This window comes from Lycorma delicatula, chromosome 3, assembly GCF_047948215.1.
Source record: "Lycorma delicatula isolate Av1 chromosome 3, ASM4794821v1, whole genome shotgun sequence".
NCBI lineage: Eukaryota > Metazoa > Arthropoda > Insecta > Hemiptera > Fulgoridae > Lycorma > Lycorma delicatula.
Window position 1 is genome coordinate 192124565 of NC_134457.1, and position 24010 is coordinate 192148574.

The following is a 24010-nucleotide window of genomic DNA, read 5'->3' on the forward strand; positions in this document are numbered from 1 at the left end:
ACACACACACACACACACACACACACACACACACATTAAATCAAGAAAAATGCACAATAATAAAAGACAGTTTAATACTGGTTCTTAAAGAAAATTTAATTAAAAAATAAAACATAATTTCCATTATCAACATTAAATTCATAAACAAAATTTAGAGATTGTGTATATATACTATGAGAAAATAGTGTAATCATGAAATAAAAGTCATCCTAGTAATGAAATTTATTACCAGGATTTAATGATAGAATATATACTACGACAAATATACGTTCAAGAAAAAATGTGTTCAAATATATTAAATCTACTCGTACATAGAAAATATCATATCTGAATCTTTATACCCTTTAAAGACTGTATAACTGTACTGAAATTCTGCTTTCCTCCGTATCTGCAATTGGAATATTTTATTTATTTCATCAGAATACATTTGAAATTACAGAATTTCTAATAAGATAATATAATTGATGTGATGATATTTGTTACAAAAATGACAATGAATGTGATGAATTAGAAACGAGGTGATTAACAAAGGAAAAAATGATTTTTAACTACTGAATTTTTTTTTTGATTCTTTCATTCTTTTCGAGAATCGAACTTAAAAATATTACATTTAAATGATAATAGGCTTTTTTGTTATTTTAATAAAAAAAACTTACCGGTAAAATTTTTGATTTGATTTTACATTAAATTACGGTTGCCGTAATTATTTCTAGGTTATTTTATTTTTTTACGATTACTTTTAAATTATTATTCATGACGACCTAACGGTTTCGTTCGAATCACAATTTAATACAAGATTATATTATCCAGAGCGCCTACTTTAAAATTCTCCCTTTAAAATAAACAAATTATTGAAATCAGAAAGGGGATCGGCGCAAAACTAAAAATAGGGATCGCTACAAATATAAGTATGTAAATATGAAGTTGTGGATGTAGAATGTATCAGAGTGGGGAGACGCAATATTACAGTGAGAAAGAGGCAGGAGAATATCTGGAGTTTTGAAATCCAATTGCCACCCCTCAATTGGCTTTAACAAGCTATTCGGTGACCCGGCCCCGGGCGCCATTGTTCAATCATATAGCGCATTTGAATTTCAAATGGCGGTGTTTACGAATCACACTTTGTTATGCAACAATTGGAAAACTCGCTTACAATGGAAAAACATTTCGCTTTGATACTTCAATACTTCGTTACAACATCGGCGTCGGATTGCTTGGCATCGCGACGCCTCCGGCTGATTCTTCTTTTCTCTCATGTCCCTCTATTCCATTACAGTTGCAAATGGCGTCATTTTATGGAATTTTATATTGCGATTTTAACGATCATCTTGTTAGAAAGTAAAGTTTTAAAAAAATGTTAAATTCTTTTATTATTGCGAAACTTTTTACGAATATAAAAGTACTTTTATTTTCTGAAAACAGATAAAGAATTGCGACAAAGAATTTTATACAAGTATATTTCTTTCTTTATGACGACTAAATAATTCAATATTTTATGGAATATTCAGCCTTTATTAAAGATCAAAAGCGCTTCCAGAAAACAGAGATGAGCTGCAAAGAAGTCATTCTATCTCTAAAATAAAATACATCCAAGAACATCAGTTAACCAAGTTCATTAATATCAATATAATTCAGTAAACACTTAAAAGTTATTAATAAAAAAAATAACCAGTTACTTCTAATTTATAGCTCTTATACATTTTAAAATTCTTAACCTTTTTATCCCTAAATATCGTCACTACTCGTTAAGATTATTCTTTTCTTTACCTAATTGATGTTTCAAGAGATGTTCTAACGAGAACTTTCTGTGTAGCAGAAACAACTAATAGATGGATTTCATCAATCGTATAAAAAAGCATTTACACTAAAAAAATGTATTTTTCTAGTAAAATATCTTCCATCCAAAGTAGGGAACTAAAATAAATACCTTATAAATCAAAAGATTTCTGAAACGTTTAAACAACTAATTCATTGGTATTTTCGCTTAAAGAATTAATTAATGTGTGGATAACTTTACCAGCGCTCCAAATAACTTTTCATGTTTACTGTGTAACCTAGTTATTTTTAATCTCGTTAATAAGATAGAACTCATTAAATAACCGTAATGGTTATTTTAATAAAATAATTAATTATATATTTCGTATACTAATATAGTCTACTTATTTAAAAATACGTAATAAATATAAACAAAATTAATATTAATTATTTATAATTTCTGCTATTCTTTTAAAATCAACGTTATTTTGGTTTCATTAACAGGAAAACATTAAGATATTCCATTGTCCCGAAATTTGACACTTAGTAAAACGCTTTTCTTCTAATCGACATCGAAATGAAAGTGACAAACTATTTCTTTTTTTACAGTGTATAATATACAGAAAATCTTTAAACATCTAAATACTAATTTCTTATTATTTAATTATCTACTGTTACTTTTTTTTTATTTGAGATCTTTATTTGGCACTTATTTTTCATTGATCGATAAAATAAAACAAAACCTTTTTCTATTGAACTGTATCTTTTCTAAGGATCATTAAAAATTGGTACAAATTTCTCAGTAGATCAATAAGAAAATGTTGTCCTTCAACAAAAATATTTAAATGCCGTCGTGGGGGAGGGGGCTCTTTAATATTAGATTTATGACTCCCGCATTGGAATTCTTACGTTACCGGGATTGTCTTAGGCTATATATATATATATATATATATATATATACACACATTTTTAAATAAATTTAAAAAAGAATTGAAAGAAAAGACCTGCTGAGTACTTTTAATCTTTATTCAACCTTAAATTCCTGTCATTTCTACAACATAAAAAATATAGTTAAACAAATTAAAAGTCTCTGAAAGTTGATTGCTCATCTATTATTCTATTTAATTAAACACTGCATAACCATGTTTTTTTTTACCTCTGGGACCACCGTTATGTATTGCTTCAGAGGATGAGATGAATGATTTCTAACGTGCATAAAAATGCCATGCCTGACCGGTATTCGAATCCGGGACCTCCGGATGAAAGACCTAGACGATATCACTCACGCTACGGAGGCCGGCGCATAACCATGTTTAGTCATTTATCTCCATACCTTGTTCTCTTTTTTGTTCGATTTATTGTCATTTTTTTTAGTTCAATTTATTTATTTACTTTCTTTTAGCAGTCGTGTGTTATAATCTGTATAGTTTTTTTAACTTTTTTTTTATTTTAATTACATGACTGCGTAAAGTGGAGGGTAATGTATTTAGGGTGTAGGTATATTCGTTTCATCATAGAAGCTGTTGAGCTTCTACTGATTTAGATGTATGACACTGTCTTGGATCGTTACGTTATCGGAAGTGTCATATGCGTTATCGCATCTCAACGCTTCATTCCAAACGATTCGGAAACCTCGTATCTCATACGTGTGACGTTATTGTCTTACTAATGTTTTTACACAACTTCCCAAAAAGAATTGTAATGTATTTAGGGTGTACGTGTTTTGTTTGTTCCACTGTAGCAATTTAACGGCTGAACCGATTTAGATTTATGACCCCCGCATTGGAATTCTTATGTTACCGGGATTGTCGTAGACTATATATATATATATATATATATATATATATATACACACACATTTTTAGATAGATTTAAAAAGAATTGAAACAAAATTTTACAATACACAAATATTATATACAAAATTGCCATCCGCAAGCTCGTTAATTTAGTCATCTTTTTTCATTTTCAATATTTATTTATAATTATCAGATTTAAATAAAGAAGCGAATCAAAAAGTAATTATGATAACTAACAAAATGAAAATCATAGAAGATTGACATTTAGAAAAAAACGTTTTTCCTTATTTTCCATACATTTATTCATTAATTTAACGGTTTTCATGAAAATATTTTAAAGACGTTATTATATAACAAAAATTACAATTAAATAAATTGAAAAATATATACTAAAGTAACATTTTACACCACAATATTTAATTAATTTCATTCTTCTAAAAATTAATACTGCTTACAAATACTAATCTTCAAATTCCTACGAGCGAATGCTTGTACATCTTAAGTGCACACGTGTTTGTACACAAAACACACACATAAACACACTATTTATTAAAGAAATAATAACAAAAGATTTTAAATTAGTTGCATAATAATACGGAAAAAACAGGGATAAAATAATAATTAGACGGCAGCAGCGATAAAATGTTGATCACGGTTGTCGCGTGCCGTAGTCTTAATCGCTAGAAGAACGGGTGGGTAAACGAGCAGAGAGCAGTAGTAGGTGGGTGGGTAGATATCAAAGGTGACCGTGGGGGTGTGCAAAGTAAAAAGGGGGTTCTATTACCAATAAATATTACCAACAAAACACGCGAACGATAATTAATTTAATTATGTGCATTCCGTCCTGAGCGATAACGCGCGAGCAAAGTGCCACTTGATTTGACTGTTACCTGTCATGCAACACCTTAACTACGTACCTTTAACTTGATATTATTTCTGGGCTGCTTAACGCTTAACTAAAAAGACCTAAAATTTACCTGTTATAAACAGCTAATGATAAATGTTACTAGCCAGTTCTTATAGCCTTGAATTTAATGTTATTAATTCAAATAATATATTACAACTACTGCATACAATTTACTCATAATACAAACGATTCTTAAAACGACATACAATTTGCATTATATATTGCGTAAAGTATAAATTAAATTTATTGCGATATAAAAATTTTCAGACAAATAATATTATCGTAATTCCAAGTACCCTTACTAATCTTTACTTTGATTAAAAAGATTTTTATTATAATTCTAAGTATTATTAACATATATGTTTTTTTAGAGCACTTAAAATTGGCTTAGTAATTTTTTTATCAAATAATCTGTTTTGTATAATTTTTACGTTTAATTCTTTATTATATTTAAAAAAAAAAAAACCGTCCACTTTCATACATTTTAACTTTAATAGTAAAACGGTTAATTTTAAATTTATATTTTTTTCTTTTAATGAAAACATCTACTTTATAAATACCGGTTAAAAAGTTATCTAACCAATTAGCTTTGAATGATTTTTCAGCCTTTGCTATACAAGGAGGTATGGTTAACTTTTAAATAGTTAAAGATAGGAAAAAATATTTATAAGCCGGTCAAACTGCGAAATCACTCGTTAGGCTATAAATTTGAATCGACACGAGTTAATTTATATCCAAATTCTACTGCAGGCTAATCTAATAAATTTTCCATGTTTCGAATTTATTGAATAATCTACACTTATGTAGGATATCTTTCTTCAATTACACTGAAAGTATATTTAAGTGCGTGTGCTTTCGTGCTTGCGTATATGTAACATTAACTTAAAAAATTAAGTACTTAAGAATTAAATAAATTGTTTTAACAAAATATGGAGTTATACAGAGTGTTTCAAAAATAGTGGGCTGACTATACTTTTTCGGATTCTACTTGTAAAACTGAACAATAAATATCCTTAGGAAAAATGGCAATTTCTACTTTTTCCCTCTGTCCGCTATTTTATTACATTTATATAATTTATATCTCAAGTTCGGACAGACGAATTACATTAATATTTGGTAATAAAATTAGAAAAAAATCAGAACTTAAATTAAAAAACTTCGCAGATTACAAAATGGCGGCCATGTTTATTTTTCAGTTATGAAGACAAAACGTCTTCATAAATATTAATTTTATCAAAATTTACATTATTTTCTAAAATACTAAGCCTTTTCTTTTGAACAAAATTATATTTTATTTTTTTTTAAATCTGTTAACAAATAGTAGAAGAAAATTATTTCTTAATTTGATACTAATTTACAATGGTATAATTAACAATAAATAAAAACAATATTTCATTGAATTGAACGTAAATGGAAGACATGAAAACAGACATAATAAAGAGCCGGACACGCACTCAAACAGAAACTCAGCTCTGGGAGGTACCATTGCCTCAAACCACCTGAGCCATAACCCTGGGCGCGACTACGCCGTTCCGAAGGCCCCACCCAGGCAGCCGGGACTCTGTCTGTTCTTGCTATGCCTCAAATAAGGAGACCCCCGAGGGGGTACCCTCACTGGGACTTCGGTCTTTACCTTGCCTCGCCACGCCTTTGGGGGTTCCCCAAAGGGATTCCCCATCGGGATTACGGTCTTAATTTTTCCCCAGGCGGCTCCGGAAGGAGTCCCCGCCCGATCATCGAAAGTGAGACGCCGAAGCATCCCACCCCTCCCGGATGTCCCAGACCGGACTGCGTGGTATCCAGGTGCAGCAGCAACAGCCGATCCTCATGCCGCATGGGTAATTTTGCAACCTTGGCCTCAAAAGGCTTGTCCATGCACATTACAGGAAGAACATCTGGCCTCTTGACGACAGTCCTTCCTGACGTGGCCAGCCTCCCCCCAAATTAAAACAGTGGCCGGTACGGTCCGGGCCACTACACGCTTTTCCCCTGTGTCCCGGATGCCAGCAATAGCGGCCCACCAGAGATTGCCACAATGCTTATTGAAATTACATAAAATAACCCCAATTTGAAGGGTCTGATAAATTTGTAAAATAGCAACTTTTGAGTCTCTCTACCCCAGTTAAAAAAATGATAATTAAAAGTTTGATATTTTTAATTGTTTCCTCATAGATTACGTAAAACATATCTGAAAAATTTTAATTATCTATATTTTCCGAAAGAGAAAGATATTTAATATAATTTTACAGAATATTATAGTCGTATTATCTATAAATTCAGTTAAACATGATATGCATTAAAATATTTTAGGCTTCATCTTCAAACACTGATACAGACAAAATTAAATAACAATAATAATTAATTGACAGCGATTAATTAGAATAGTCCTTTAAAATAAGTATTTTTAAAACAAACTTTTTATCTTACAAGAATATATTAAACTTATCTTGTAACAGAAGCTATTAACGCTTAAACCCCATACACGTTTAACATTTCCCGGAATTTAAACAGTATATTTATCTGTGAAACTATCACAATCACACAGCTTGAGCAGCACATTAGTTAAAACAATGGATCTTAATTAAACTACAATGATTAATCACAAGCAACGTGAACCTACAAATGGAAAAACATAATTTTATAAATTGTGATGAGAGAAAAGTTAAAATGTTAGCCGGAAATTCAAATAGACTAAGAAAACATGAATATATAAAAAAAAAGAATGTTATGTTTTTATCATAAATTCTTAATGTATGGATTCAGTAAAACTGATACTTCTATTACTAATTTTTTTTTTTTTTTATTTCTTAATACATATTCAGAAATAGTTCTTTTTTTTATGTGGGTTGGAGCCAATGCTGTTAATTTTTGTACGTTCCCTAAATGTTATTTTCACAAAGTAAATAACACAAAATTTATTTTATTTCATGCATTTTTGTTATTCTTATATTCTCTCTTCACATAATTTAAGCAATAAAATATAAGTAACAAAGTTTACATAGGACAATGTTAGTTTTGTATTTAAAATTTATTGTTTGTGCTTGTTTACAGATGTTAAATAAATGAGAATTGCGAAAGAAACATTACGAATTTAATACATATATATATATATATATATGTCTATATTTATTTATTCATTACTTTATTCTTGTTCCTAAAATCGATTACAGAAAAAAGAAATATATTTTATCACACATGTGTTTCTACACCCAAACCGATATTTATAGCTTTGAAATTTTTATTTCTGAAATTTTTATATTCTACTTTAATAACATTAAAGTAGAATACCGTAGTAGATACAGCACAAAGAATGGAGTTGTTATTTTTACTTGATCAATTGACATTAATTTTTTATAACTGTTCTATCTTTGTCTTATTCAGAAACATGTGAAATTTTTTTGATAGTGAACAAAAACAGATATTACAATTTATTTCTAGCTTTTATTTTGGTATTTTCAATCTTAAAAATACAAACATCAAAATTTCCTGTATTTTATTTTCAAAAATACTTAGTAAAATAAAAAGAAACAATTTTCTATTAAGTATAAAACAACAAATTTTCAAGCAGATTTAATAATTCTCTGTATATCTAGTTTTATATTTATACTGTATTATATATTTATATAAACAATTTATATATTTATATATATATATATATGTTGTAATATACTATTTGTTTATAATTATAAATCTCATTTGGAAATTTGATGTCATTACTTTTGCAGAAAAATGTAAGACTGCACAACACAGATAGGGAAAGAGGCAGTTGTAAAAATATTCGCGGTGTTGTCCTTAAATTTCATCTTTTGAATATACTTTCTGGGATATTTTACATTAAAAAAAAAATATTAGGTTTAAGAATTTGCACAACTATTCTATTTTTGAGCGGAATCGATACAACGGAAAAAATTTAACACCGAGATTATCGATAAAAAAACAAACAAAAAATTGTTTAAATGAAATTCATACATATAAAAAGACTTTTTGGTTAATATAAAATGGGGTAGAAGGAAGAAGAATTAAAAAGTGTAAAAGAATCATTTCTCTAGTATACCAATAAATACAAATACAATACAATACAATACATAACAATACAATACAAATAAGGAGTGAAAAATTTTATTTAAGCAGCTTTTGAATTTGTATATTGAAAAATCATTAAAAGAATATTTTGAGAGTCCAAGGAAAGAAGTAATGAACGGAAATATTTATCAGATACTTGTTTTAACTAAAAATTTAAAACTATCAATTTTATATTTAACGCAGCTTAATATTAAGTTCTGGGAGATGTAATGGTTGTTAGGTACTTGGTCTCATCTATCATTACCTAACAAACAATTTATTTGTTACCCAGCGGTTCTGAAACCAATTTGGACATACGGAATCCAACTATGGGGCATGACAAGTGAGAAAAAAATCTAAGTCTCACAGCGATTCCAGAAAAAAATATTTAGAAATATATCACAAGCTCCGTGGTTGGCGAAGAACCCTGAAATACAATAATATTACCTAGGATTGCCAACCGTTCGAGAGGAGATTCAGCGATTCGATATAAGATACAAAACGAGACTGGACAAATATGTGAACTGGCTCGCGGTTAACCTCCTGAATGACAGCGGTTCCTAGATGACGGTACCTCCCGGCTTATACGCACAACTTAATTTAAAATATTTATCATTTTATGTAAATAAAATATTTTTTTCGTTTATTTAATTCAATGATTCTAACTAAAACGCGCGCACATACCGTATTTAATTCACGCGGGTGTGGCAGTACTAGTGGCGAGGGTATGCACTAACTAAACTAATATATTTTCACAACTTACATAAAACAAATTTTGCATGTATCGTCGGCAGACTGATGTAGCCACAAGGCTTAATGAACCAGGTACCGAGTCAACCAGACGATCGAGTTTGATACCTAGCCGGACAAGTTTACTTTTTTATACTTTAAATATTATTCACTTATTGCGAACTGCTCACCTGTGACGTCACAACATACTGATGACAACTACAACAGCTGTACATCTATGCTACACTAGCGCTCCTTGTGGTGAACATACTATTGGGACAGTATGCTCACTTAACCACTAGTTTAGAGCATTTTTTAACTAAAAATCGCATTTTAGTTAAATGCGATTTTTCAAAAAATATTTTTTGTTAATTTGTTTTTTTTAATTGTTAACAAATGTGCATAAGAAAAATATGACCTTAATTAGAGAAAATCTCGAAATACTGAGGGTGACCTTGCTCTACAGTCTACCTCGTTGACTTTTTAAGCTGAAATTTTAATGGCATCAATGCCACATATTTAAAAGTAATCTAACCAAGTTTGGTCAAAATCGGTCCAGTAGTTCTGGAGATATGTTTTAGATGGGGACTCCGAACATAAAAACATTCATCCAGACATCTGAAAATTCCCATCTGGTTTTTAAGGTTCCTTAGGTGTCAAAAACTCAAAATCCAGTAAAAACCATATATGCCCAACTATTGTATTGTATTCGACTGAATACAATACTTTCCCTTCTAGAGTTAGAGCTCTGCTATAGTGCAATCTAGACGGGAGAGTAAAAATGAAAATCTTACATTATTTTATGTAATTTGTACAAATAAGGATATTACACTACTAGCTCTATATCGGTTGGTTTGCTTGAACAGCATAATGATTAATTTTTAACATATTTTGACAGATATGAATATTAGATTATTAGTTTCAAATTTTTAAACCGGACAATGATTTTATACAAGTAACTCTTTCTCAGCTGATGAATAACGTATTACTACAAGAGCGTTTACAATTAAAAAAACAATAGAAAGAGCATCAAAAGTGAATATAATTTTTAATTTTTTTTTATCTTCTGATTTTTTAGTGCAAGCTAAATTATTTATTAAAGATAAATTATTTATTAAGTTAGGGATATATGAAAAAGAACTGAATAATAATAAGAATAAGGCATACAGCAAGATAAAGATAGATAAGATTCCATAAGCCACTATTTCACTAAATTATTTCCTTAGATTTTTAAATTAATCCTAAATCTCATCCGGAGGTCCCGGGTTCGAATCCTGGTCAGAAAGGGCATTTTTCATACGCTAAAAAAATTACATTTCATGTTTCTATGCGCAAACTTCGAGTTTCTATACTGAATTTCATCAAGAAAAAAATAAAAAAATAGTTTTGGAATAAGTAGGATGGAGTGTAAGAGATTCAAATTTTACTAATTCTGTTTTTTAATATTATGCATGTAAAACAAAAATTGTTATGAACTTAAAGTTTTATTACATTTTTTTTCTAAGTTTTATACTTTCAGTATTACTCTTGACTACTCAGCAAACTGTACACTTTTTTTTTTTTGAAAATCGGTCTACTAGGTTTCAATTTAGCAAGAAATGTAATAGTTTTTTTCTTCTTTTTCCTATTTAGCCTCCGGGAATTACCGTTCAGGTATAATTTTAGAGGATGATATGGATGAGTGTAAATTAAGGTACATTCTCAGTTTGACCATTCCTGAGATGTGGGGTTAATTGAAACCCAACCACCAAACAACACCGGTATTCACGATCTAGTATTCAAATCCGCATAAAAATAACTAACTACCTTTACAAAGACTTGAACGCTAAAACTCTCGACTTCCAAATCAGTTGATTTGTGAAGACGCGTTCACCGCTAGATCAACCCCTGGGTTGATCTAGTTCTTTCCCTCTAGTAAACATTAACTGCAATGGGGAATTTTTCTTCAAACGAGTTTTTTTTCTTTAATTTTAAAATCTTATTTCTTATTAATTAGTCACCCGTCTTTTTTTTTATCTCAGATAAAGCAAGTAAAATGCCACACTCTAAGAAAAAACAAGTGAATTTTACAATTTTTAAATAATTTTAACCAAATTTAGTGAATTTAAAAAGTAAAAATTACTCGTAAATTAAATTTTACAAAAAGTTTTTTTTAAAACTACATCTTTAAGAAAGTTGTTTGATTATTTGTCTCTGTAGACCTACAATTTAAACAATGCTATGATAAATATAGGATTTTAATCAAATGAAGCAGATTATATAAAATTATATTTATGGTAAGTTTTCCCAATTCATTTAGTTTTTGTAGGTATTTAGCTAAAAAAACTTTAGGACGTACCAATAAATAAAACTAGGTTATTCGGTAAAATTACTTCCTAAAAAGGAAACTAAGAAAACTGTAGTTGAAAATATATGCTTTTAAAAACTTATCGTTATTTTGGTTTCACATTTAATTTTGCATTCTACAGACATACAATTATTTAGTTTTATAATTTTTAAACGCTTCAGTTATTTAGAAAAAAGTTTTTAATTCCATATGATATAAATAAAGAATAATGTATTCCTAAGTTGTTTAAATGGAGTAAATGTATAACATTTTATTACAGAAGGAGCTAATGGCAAACTCGATTCAGTTAGGCGCCATTGTACAGATACGTTATTGTTAAAGGTTTTTGGCGTTGGAATTATAAAGGCGAAACTCGTAAGAAAACGTTCAAAGTGTTCAGAATCGGAGGGTTGAAAAAAGAAGGGTGATAAGTAGTAACGGTGAAGAAGGAAAGAGAAGGGGCCGACGCGTAAAGCAATTGTCTCGCCCCGGGGAGCAGGGAGCAAGGAACAGAGCAGGGATCATTTTCGCTTGCTCCTGCTATTCTTACATTTTATCCGCCCGATGCTCGGAAACGGGGAATTTTCCAAGCCGCCGCCTTGTTCCATTACAAGACGCCGTCTGCAAGTTTTCCCACACTTAGCGTTAACGGACAGCCAGCCGCTCCACGTTTAGTTTTTCCTACTTTACTTCATTTCTTTACATTAAACTCGCCCATTAGTACTCAATTCTAGATTTTCCGCTGAACAGTTTTGCCAACTGAATTAACTTCCTCTTTCGTTATTTGTTACTTTTACTAGTCTACTGCAATTTGCTTTGTAACCGACTCTGTCAAAACAACACTGCTAATTGAAAAATACTTTTTGCAGAAGAAAGAATTATTCGTCTGAGAAAAGAAAATTCATTAACTACCCGGTAAAATAAACAACATCATTTCATTTATAAAATAAAGTAAACAATCTTAAACTTGATTCTATTACTTGACAAATTCAATAAATTATCGAAAAGATTACTAATTTATAAAAAAGAACAACAAAAAGAGATTAATTTTTAAAAAAAAGATGAAAGAATCAATTATAAAAGGTTTGAAATATTTTGTTAAATCTTTTAACGTTCCTTATTTACAAAAAAAAAAACATGCTCACGAATTATTGAAAACATTTTTCCTTAAAAGAAATTTTCTTAATAAAAGTTAGTACTTTTTTATTGAAATGCTTTAATAAAATAAAATAAAGCGTGGCAATACTTTAATAAACTTATCAGTTTTACAATTGCCACATAAACCTGCAATTTCAAAATCATATTAATTATAATAAAAAAGAGTAATAAAAATATGTAACTTTGTGCAGAAAATTTTTATTTAGAATATATAATGAAAATATATGATCTTACATTTAAAAAGTAATTATAACAAATCTAACCAAAATTTAAAGTAGAAAACATTAAACTACGGAAAAATAAACCTAAGTAATAGATTAATATTGTTTTGAAATACACAAAGAAATTAAATTAAATTACTTTGCCATTTTCACACGCAACAAAAATTGTCATTCATCTCATCCTCATCCTCTAAAGTAATACATAAAAGTGGCCCCAGAGTTGAAAAAAAAATTGAAAAGACAAAACATTAAAAAAACCTGCAAAACAATTATCATCCACAGATGTAAGGAAATTAGTAAAATTAATTTAAAATAAATAAATGAGTATAAATAGAAATAATAACTACACAAATAACAAAAACAAAAATAAAACAATCATTACTAAAGAAACATACAAGAAATAAATATTAAAAATTAAAAAACAAGATTGCCAAAAAAAAATTCCTTTTGGCACGCCAGAAGGCGGAGATAGAGTTCACCACTGCTAAGTAGGCGGTAAAAAAGATTTCCACCTTAAGATTAAGAAACTCTTCAAATTTACTCAATACAATGGTTGCATGTGAAAAAAAGTTTCACATGTTTAGTATATGACAAGCCCCATCATCCTACAATTTCCAGCAAAACTTTGGTCATCCCTTGCCATAAGGGTTGGTCATATCAAAAATTGTTTCAAAAAAAAGTTTAAGTTAATGTTTAGATGACTAACGACCACTTTAAACCGATTCGATGCTGTGCCTATTAGGGAGGTATGACTTTTTTATCTTCAAAACCCCATTTTTTCCATCCCTTGGGCCAATGATTGGTGATATCAAAAGACTTTACTTAGATAAGTTTTAGGCCCTTATCCAAAGAATAGTAATAACTTTAAACGAATTAGATATTTTACTTAATAAGAAAATTACAGCGATACATTGTTTTTTCGAAAAAGCCCCCACATTTCCACCTCATGGTCCGATTTTGCCTTGTCGTTATATTTTAAGTATAAATTTGAAAGTGATCGGCGCAAAATTACGGCAGTTATCGTATCCATAAGAAAGTGAAATATATACATAAACTTTTAAACTGACGGTGGTGTTGGGGACTGGGGGATGAGAAACGCGAAGATATGTCGAAATTTTCAAGAAGTCGAATCATGGTTACCATTACAGTAGGTAAACTTCTTAAAAAATCTACCCAAAAACATTGCTGACAAACATTGTTCTTTAAAATTGGATAATTAGAGTGCAGGTGACAATATTGTATAAAGCATGTATTTTTTTCTTTTTTATTAAATTTATTTAAACATTTATAAATATTTAATAGCCAATGATATTCCTGCTACTGGCAACGTAAGGATTTCAACGCGGAGTCACACATCTAAATCCGTTCCGTATTTGAGCTACTACGGTGAAACAAATATATACATTACACTCCTTTTTACGTATAAACAAACCATAGCGAGTATTTTTTTAAAGTAATTAAAAATATTTTTCCTAGGTCTAAATTTATTGTACTAAAACCTGTTTTATATTTTTACAAATTCAAAAGATAAGTTTTTTATCATAAAAGATTTTTTTAGGTAGATTTCATAAGAAAGCTACCTGTTGTAATGGCTACCATGATTCGACTTGTCTTCGACATCTTCGCGTTTCACATCCACCAGACCGCAAAACCACCGTCAGTTCAAAAGTTATATATTGTCGTATTGTGTAAATTTGAAGTTTTTCTTAACTTTAAGGAGGAAATCTTTTTTATCCCCTCCTTAGCCCCGGTGAAATCAACCTCCGCCTTTCGACGTGCCGAAAGGATTTTTTTTTTGTATTTCATAGACTTTATTAAATTAATTTTCTCAGAATAAAATTTTCTACATATTTTGGGATAAAATTTACCCATTTATTTAGTCATTTAACAAAGTTATTTTACTTCAAACCGAAAAACAATGATTTTTGTCACTGAATTTTTCAGTTTTACTTTGAATATCACGAAAAATACGGAATATACAGTTGTGGAACCTATTTTATTCAATTTTTCAGGTCAAAAAACATAAGAAACCATCGAGTTTACCCGTAATATATTGAAATTTCACCGTTGGAACTGAAATCAGTTCGAAATTTTTTCCTAGCCGTCTCTCTATAACAAAGCGTTTTCGGACAAAAAAAAAATAAATGTTTGTATGAACTTTTCCCTTATTTCAAGCTCTAGAATCAGTTTCCAGATTATTTCTGTTTCATTTTGAATCACCTGCGCACACACACACACACACACACACACACACACACACACACACACTCATATATATTCATATAGCCTCTAATATTTCCGGTAACGTAAGGTTTTCAATGTGGGGTCATACATCTAAATCGGTTCAGCTACTGAGTTGCTACAGTGGAACAAACATACATGCATACACTTCAAAAACATCACACTCGTTTTTAGGCAGTCGTATAAAAAGAACATTTCTACCTAATTACTGAAAGCGTATATTACAATTTTAATGTATAATATTCTTGAGAAGAGGGAAATCTTTTCTATCAAATCCAATTTCAAGTTATCAATAATATTTATAATTAATTTCAATTAAATCTAACAGTTTAAAAATTCTTCTGTATATATTCCTTTGTTTCTTAACCATTTCTCACACAAATATCCCATATTTCCAGAACAAACATTTAAAATCATCATAAGCAACCATAGAATTTTCATTTTGTATCCACTCAAATAACGCATCCTCATATCAGTTTTTTTTTTTTTTAATTTCATTCAATATGACAAAGACACCACTAGCAAAGTCCTACCATTAATACGTTAAACAAATCATAAAGTTCAATTACAGGCAAATCAATTTTTGAATATACTAATAAGATAATTTAATCATGCTTTATCAGTATTCACAATTACTTAAAACTCAACACGAATCATGAATATGTGTGTTTTATTTTGATAAAATGAGATTAAGACTGTCGATATATAATTGTTGCAAGTTACTGGAATATATTTTCAGTGTGAGGAAACTCAAAATAGCGCAGCGCATGGTACATTAAACGTGATAAGTTTCTCTCTTAATCAATCACTCTCTCACTCCCTTTCTCTCTCTCTCTCTCTCTCTCCATGTTTACTTTATTAGATACAATTTCGCTGCTGTCGTGTCAACGACATTGCATTAGTATTTAATGGATAGCCGAATAATCAACACACAGATTGACTCAGTGAAGTCCAACTCATCCTATGCCCCCCACACCATTTCATATACCTTGATGTGATGCTTGATTAACGCCTGATAATAAACGCTTAATTAAAACTTTGATTAATAACCGCCAAATTGGATGTTAAATTCATTAGGGACGCGCGGGCATAATGGAATAAATTGAGGATTCACCCCGGCGTCCCGCTCTACTATCCCCCGCATTACCTTGCTTTTACCACCTCACTCCTCACCTCTTACCGAAAGGCAACCCTGTTCAGCGTTGGATAACGATGTTAAATTTTGAATTCCATACCGACAGCAGCCTCGTTATATACTCATTCAACTAGTGTTAACCGCCACCGCTAGAGTTCTCTCAGTTCGTTCTATCCTTCCTTGACAGAGCTTCTAACATCGCATTATCCAATCTAGAATACTAAAGTGGTAACAACCTGGTAACTCCTCATCTTCTCTTCTCTTTATTTACTCCATATTTCTCTCTTTCTCCCTCCTTATTCATATGCCTGATTTAACAATATTTAACAAATTTCTAAGCTATCTCAACAGAATAATTTAAATGGATAAAACAATGTATAATTTAAATTCATAAAATAATTTAACGATGTAGTGAATAAGTTTTTTATTTATTTATTTTATTTTATACTTCTTTTACATTAATGTAAAATTTTACAAACATTAATGGTACAATAAATAATTTTATTACAGTAGATGAAAATTTGAACTAATATATTGAAAAAATACAAGAATATGTGTCATTTTTATTATTATGTAATATTATGCTAAATTATGAAGAAATAGATGTTTTTTTATATTAATATACTATATAAAATTCAAGTACTGTGACGCAATAAAAAAATTAGCAAAGAGAAAACGATACATTCGTTATTTACCTTCTTCATTAATGAATGATTATGTTTATAATGAATGATATGTTGACGTTATCCTAATTTGAGGTTTTAATAACCCAAATGTAATGAGTGTTAATTTTTATTGATGGAAAATGTAAATCTATTCAGAATGGTTTCAGCAAAAATAATTTTTTTCAATTTGCAAAAAGTAATTTTGATTATGTTTTTATTTCACATACTAGTAGGAAAAACGTTTTGAGGTATTACACTGGACCCACGAGGCTTAATGGTACAATTTAAAATATAAAACAATAGCTCTTTTCAAATGTTTTTCTCAGCTACCATTTATTCACCGGATTTATTGAACATCCTAGCCTGGAGAGCTTGTAATAAAATATAATTACATTACAAATACAATGTCATCTCAAGAGCAAGGGACGAAAAATGTTCTGGATAAAAATTTGCAATTATCATTCCACTAAGTTTAATTTTTTCAATAAAACAATTTTAATGGAAAAGAGTATTTCTATTATTGTAGCCAGCAGCTTCTGAGAATAGTGCCAATCTTTTTCGTTGTATCGGAGTCTTATTCTCTTCATTTACTTTGGATAACGCAGAGAAAAGAATAGAAGCATACTTACTAAAAAAAAAAAAAAGGTTCTAAAATAATAAATATACTGACGCCATAAGCTGATCTCTCTTTAATTCCCAAGTTTTTTAAAATTTTTATCCATCACTTCTTTTTATGTTAAAACATTTATTTAAATATATATAAAAAATCGTAATTCCAATTGTAATGATTCGTTATATGGACACATAAATATTATTTTAATTATAATTTATATTACTAAATTCTTAAAAATTAAGATTTGTTCAAATTCTTTATTACACTATAATTTTTATTCTTAGAATAATAAATTCTAATATTTTTATTTTTAAAGTCAGAAATTATTTATTTTATTTATTTATTCATTAGCTCTCCTCTCCTCTTTTTTGCATAATTTCGTAGCTACATTATATTTTCATACAAAAAAATCCTTATGTCAACTTAATTGTTTGGATGCCACCAGCGTTTGATTGCGCACAAGAAGGGAATAAAGCTTAATCCGGCGAAGTCCAGATCGCCCAGCGGTTCGGTTCGATTGTCAGAATACCTCAAGTTAGTACGATACGATATCTGGTCTTTTACCTTGATCGCCGTTTGTCGTGGAAGGATCACATTAGGAAGAAGAAGAAGTTGCTTGAGAATAAGCTTAAGAAAATATATTGGATGTTGGGTAAGAAATCACAATTTTCTTTGTCCAAGTACTCTACAAGGCTTTCATGAAACCGATATGGACGTACGGGATTGAACTCTGGGGTACTCCCGAGATCACCCACCGGGTTGGTCTAGTGGTAAAGATATCTTCGCAAATCAGCTGATTTCAAAGTCGAGAGTTCCAATGTTCAAATTCTAGTAAAGGTAGTAATTTTTATACGAATTTCAATACTAGATCGTGAATAACGGTGTTCTTTCGTGGCTGGGTTTCAATTAACCACACATCTCAGGAACGGTCGACCTGAGATTGTACAAGACTACATTTCATTTACACTCATACATATCATCCTCTGAAGTAATACCTAACGGTGATTTCCGGAGGTTAAACAGGAAGAAAAGATACACCCCCGAGAAAAACGCTGTATGGGAGTTACCATCACATTATTTTAATTTTATTAAATTAATAAAAAAATATAAGATAAAGGCACTGTGCTGCCTATGAAAAAAGTAAATGAAATAATACTTATACTTGCACTATCAGAATTACATAACAATAGAACATAACAATTTCGAGTATTTTAACACTCCAAAATACAACATAAATTTAATTTATTTTATTTGTTCAAAAGTTTTTACATAAAAAGAGGAATATATGGGTACAGAGAAGATACATCACCAAAAGCTTAAAAAGAAATAACCATTTGACATTATCTTTTCTTCAAAGGCATAGTTTAATATTAGATTTAAATTTTGTATAAGTAAAGTTCTTTATTTCATCGGGTATAGTGTTGTTAAGTCGAGAAGCTATGTAAAGTAAAACCTACGAAATATCTCTTCATTTGTTCTTGGTGGTATGATGATCGAAATTAACACTTTAATAACTAATAACTTTGTAGTAACAATTTAAAAAAAATAATAATCGCAGTGGCGAAATAATTTTGTTAAGTAATAGAAATTAAAGAATCAGAGTATTTTTACGCAAATTTTTATATAACTATGTTTATCTATAGATATGTGGTTTTGTGGTTGATGTAAATCTATAATAAATTTATGAAATAAATTATAAATGACAACAACACGTTGTTACCGAGGAAAAAATCATAATTTTGGAGCTGAAGTATGAACATAAAATTAAATCGAAGAGAAATATAAGAGGGGGATGAATTTTGGGGTTGTATTAATATACTGTAGGCCAATATATATCACAAGAGTAATATAAATTGTAATAATGCCATCGGTTTCGCAGTAATATTCACTACCCGTGCACTGGGGTAGAAATATAAGAATGTGGGAATTAACCACCTGATCGAAACCAAGGGTTGGCTAATTTATCACACAAGAGAACTGTCTATATGTCGTTTAATAATTGTTCATTCAATTCATTTCAAACAACCCCATCAGAAAAACACCCTTAAATGAGTTGTATATATCTCTGTTACATATCCACAGACGTACGGGCTACATATGTGAGTAAATTACATCTATAAGAAGTCTGATGAATTAGTTAGTCAATGGGTTGAAGTCTGTTAAATAATTTAAGTAGTTATTTATAGAACGGAAGAATCAGCTAATTTATTAATAATTAAAGAATCTTTAGAATAAATAAAAGTGAGTTTTTTAAAGCGTTTTAATAATGTTGTACAGAGTAAATGTTTTAAATTAAAAAAAATTTTCTAGGTTGTATAGTCTGGCATTCTTTAATAGAATAATATTAAAATAAAAAATTATCATTATCAGAAGACACTACCAAAAAAGTGCATATAAAATAAATTGAACTGTGTTACAAAATTAGTTTATCTGAATGAAGGTTTTAAAAAAAATTATTTATTTAACAAATTTTGCATTATATTTTATCCTTATAAAATGTCAGTTTGAAAAGTAGCTTTATGTAGTAGCTTTATGTAAGTAGTACTGTTCATTTAAGGATTAATATGATACTTTCAGAACATTCTTCTGTAGAAAGTAATTCATTTTACCATATTTATTAAAAAAGAAAATCGATAGTCCACAAAACTAGAGTTGGGTAAACATTTAGAAAAAATCTATACCGTTTGCGCAATACACTTGTTTTTTTTTTGTCTTCAGTCATTTGACTGGTTTGATGCAGCTCTCCAAGATTCCCTATCTAGTGCTAGTCATTTCATTTCAGTATACCCTCTACATCTTACATCCCTAACAATTTGTTTCACATATTCCAAACGTGGCCTGCCTACACAATTTTTCCCTTCTACCTGTCCTTCCAATATTAAAGCGACTATTCCAGGATGCCTTAGTATGTGGCCTATAAGTCTGTCTCTTCTTTTAACTATATTTTTCCAAATGCTACTTTCTTCATCTATTTGCCGCAATACCTCTTCATTTGTCACTTTATCCGATTTTTAACATTCTCCTACAGCACCACATTTCAAAAGCTTCTAATCTTTTCTTCTCAGATACTCTGATTGTCCACTTGTTTATTATTACAAATCAAATCTCGATTCCATCAAGTCAAATCAAGTCGATTCTCCATCAAGTCCATTTTTGCATGTATATCAAGTAAAAAGGAATACGTAAATAATTTAAAACAATAAAATATTTTAAAATTAATTTTAAATAATAAATGTTCACTTTTCTTCATAAGTGTTAAGCGGCCAATTATTTTTTCTCCATAAATAAATATTAAAAAAGTCTTTTTTCAATACCTTGTATTTTGTGTGCATTCTTTCAAGCTATCATTTGAGAGTCTAGACTTTATAGATAAAATTAAAAAAAAAAACGCTATTTTTAGCAATTAAAGGGATTCAGTGTTTACAAAAGTCACCAATCTTCAGGTCCAATTTTTAAAATATGCGCAATCTAGGTTCGCCGTCTTCTTTATCAAGATGCATCATCGGTCAGTTTTCCTGTTTAGCCTCTGGGAATTACCGTTCTCAGATATTACTTCAGAGGATGATATGAATGAGTATAAATGAAGTGTAGTTCTTGTACAGTCTCAGTTCGATCATTCCTGAGATGTGCGGTTAATTGAAACCCAACCACCAAAGAACACCGGCATCCACGGATCTAGTAATCAAATCCGTATAAAATTAAATGCTTTCACTAGGACTTCAACCCTGAAACTCTCGACTTCTAAATCAGCTGATTTGGAAAGACGCGTTCACCACTAGACCAACCCGGTGGATTATCATAGGTTAACTAGAAATACACAAAATATTGTTTTTCTATTACTTCTTTGTATGAAGTAAAGGAATTATTGTGATCGCGAAAATATTCGGTTTTCATATTTCAACGAAAATAACCATTTTGACTAGTTTTGGTATGACGTCGTACGTACGTACGTTTCTCGCATAAATCCAAAAGATAAGCCGTAGAATTTGAAATTTTGGATTTAGGACTGTTGTAACATCTAGTTGTGCACCTCCCCCTTTAACTGCAATCGACTTAACCAGAAGTATCCAAAAAGCTCAAAATCCAAAAAAATTGAATTTTGGACGTTTGCTTAACGGCAGTAATAAGCCCTCCTTGAGAGCTTTTCAACGATGTATCATAAGTGTTACTTATTCTCATTGGTTCCAGAGTTATAATTAAATAAAATTTTAATTAAAGAAATATTTGTATCTTACAAGGGGAAGGCACATCGGTTTTATTAAGCCGTGATTGTAACAAAATTTTTACAATAAATAATAATTCTATAATAACAATAAAAAAATAAAAATATGAAGGTAATCAGAAGTTATAAGTGAAATAAAATTTTATGTACTTTTCATTTTAATTCAACAATCCTAAAAAAAAATAAATAATTCAAATCTTAAAAAAAGACATATGTACATGAAGTCGGATTCGAACCGATGTGTTCTCACTTAACTACTTGAACGAAGTGAAACAAAATTAATATATAAACCAATATAAAATGCTGATACGGACACCACAAACAAAGTGATACATGTGGTGTCCACCACAATGCAATTGTGTAACTGTACACTTTATTAAAGAATTGGAGGATCGCATCTCACTCTTAAATGAATTGCAGAATAAAATGTGTACATCTAATTTAATAGGCATATAAGGAAATCATGTAATGTCCAAATCAGATTTTTTTTTCATTATAGAGCAGTATAGTAAATTATAGAACATAAATGTAAAGTTATTTATTTATTTTTTATTACAGCTTAAGTAAAATTTCATTAGTACAAAAAGATTAAGGATCATAGTGTGTAAATATTAGTTATAATAAAAATATTCATTATATTCATTTTAAATGGTTAAATTTAAAATAATAAAAAAATAAATATACTTAGATTTTTTAGTACAACTATCAGATAAAAATAATTATATTCAAATAAGTATATAATGCAACCACAAAATCTAACCTCATCAACGTGGAAGAAGCACAAAAGGAACAGGGAAAAGATAAAAAATATCGAAATAAATAATTCCTGTAATGAAATATAATAGATTAAACCACAAACCTTCGAAATTGACTAACAAACGAACGTGCGCGCGTTCACATACTTACACACAAAGTTATTTAATACCACATAAGTTAAACTATAATTATCAAAAGTCGAAACCAGATGTAAACAGAAAATATACTCAAGTAAATCACTATTTTATATACTATTCATTTTGCAAATAAACAAGTTTTAATTTTTTTTAATATGCGTTATCTGTTTAGTGAATTAATTTAGACATTAATGATATCCACGGCGAGTTAAAATTTCCCAGAATAAAGATTAAAATTATGTAACATGTGGCAAATTTTTGTTCTACAGTTGTAGGTATTAGCTGATGTAATTATTGTTCAATTGTCTACTGTTAATTTTTATAATTTCATTGAGAATAATAAGGTTTAGTATACAACACAAGAACAAGTAAGTATTTTTATATTCCATTGTTGGTGGAAAAATAATAAGGAAAATTAATTAGGCAACTATTGAATGAAAATCACTTTCCTTCTATTTGATGCCTCGTAATTTTTTGTGTCAAGATGTGTAATTGTCAAAGACGTGGATAATTTCTTCTTCCAATACAAATGACCTGAGCTGCTTGAAAATATCGATTGAAAACTCAGTTAATTCTATAAATCGAGGCAAAAACTTATTATAAAAATTTTTAATTCAGTGATTAAACGTTACCATAAATGTAAAAGGTTCAAATTCTAGTAAAGGTAGTTACTTTTATACGGATTTCAATACTAGATCATAGATACCGGTGTTCTTTGGTGGTTGGGTTTCAATTAACCACACACCTCAGGAATGGTCGTTCTCTGAGACTGAGACTGTACAAGACAACACTTCATTTATATTCATACATATCATCCTCTGAAGTAATAATACCTTACGGTATTAATAAAAAATAACAGGAAAAGGTAGGAGGACAATGACACTTTGAAAACTTCCTCAGCAGAAATGAAATCTAACATCTAACTTGATTATTAAAAATTGAAATCTTTGTGGCTTATCGGTTAGGTTTAACTTCATAGAGTACCTGCAGTTTATAAGCACGAAATTTTAATCGCTTGCGAACAACATCATGGTCAGCGCATTTAGCAATGTCTAATTGACTAATACTACGAAATGAACGTTTTGGACTTCGTTGGAAAAGCAGTTCAAATTCTTTCTTTTCTTTTGTTGGCATTCTTTTTTTGGTATTTGTTTTAGGCTACCTGGTTTAGAGTCATTTCAAAACGCTTCCAATTTCCAAAAACCGTTTACTCCAATTATGCTTTTGTCACTCGGAGAATTTCTAGGATAGACTCGTGTATAATTTCTTTGCACGAAAATCTCTGAT

The 24010-nt window shown here is 29.7% G+C and overlaps 1 protein-coding gene across 1 annotated transcript in view; it reads left to right on the top strand.

Annotated features, from left to right (window-relative positions):
- The window catches only part of LOC142321267 (retina and anterior neural fold homeobox protein 2-like), a 126114-nt gene that overhangs the window by 34134 nt on the left and 67970 nt on the right, over nucleotides 1-24010 (top strand). The gene's annotated exons all lie outside the window — the stretch shown is intronic.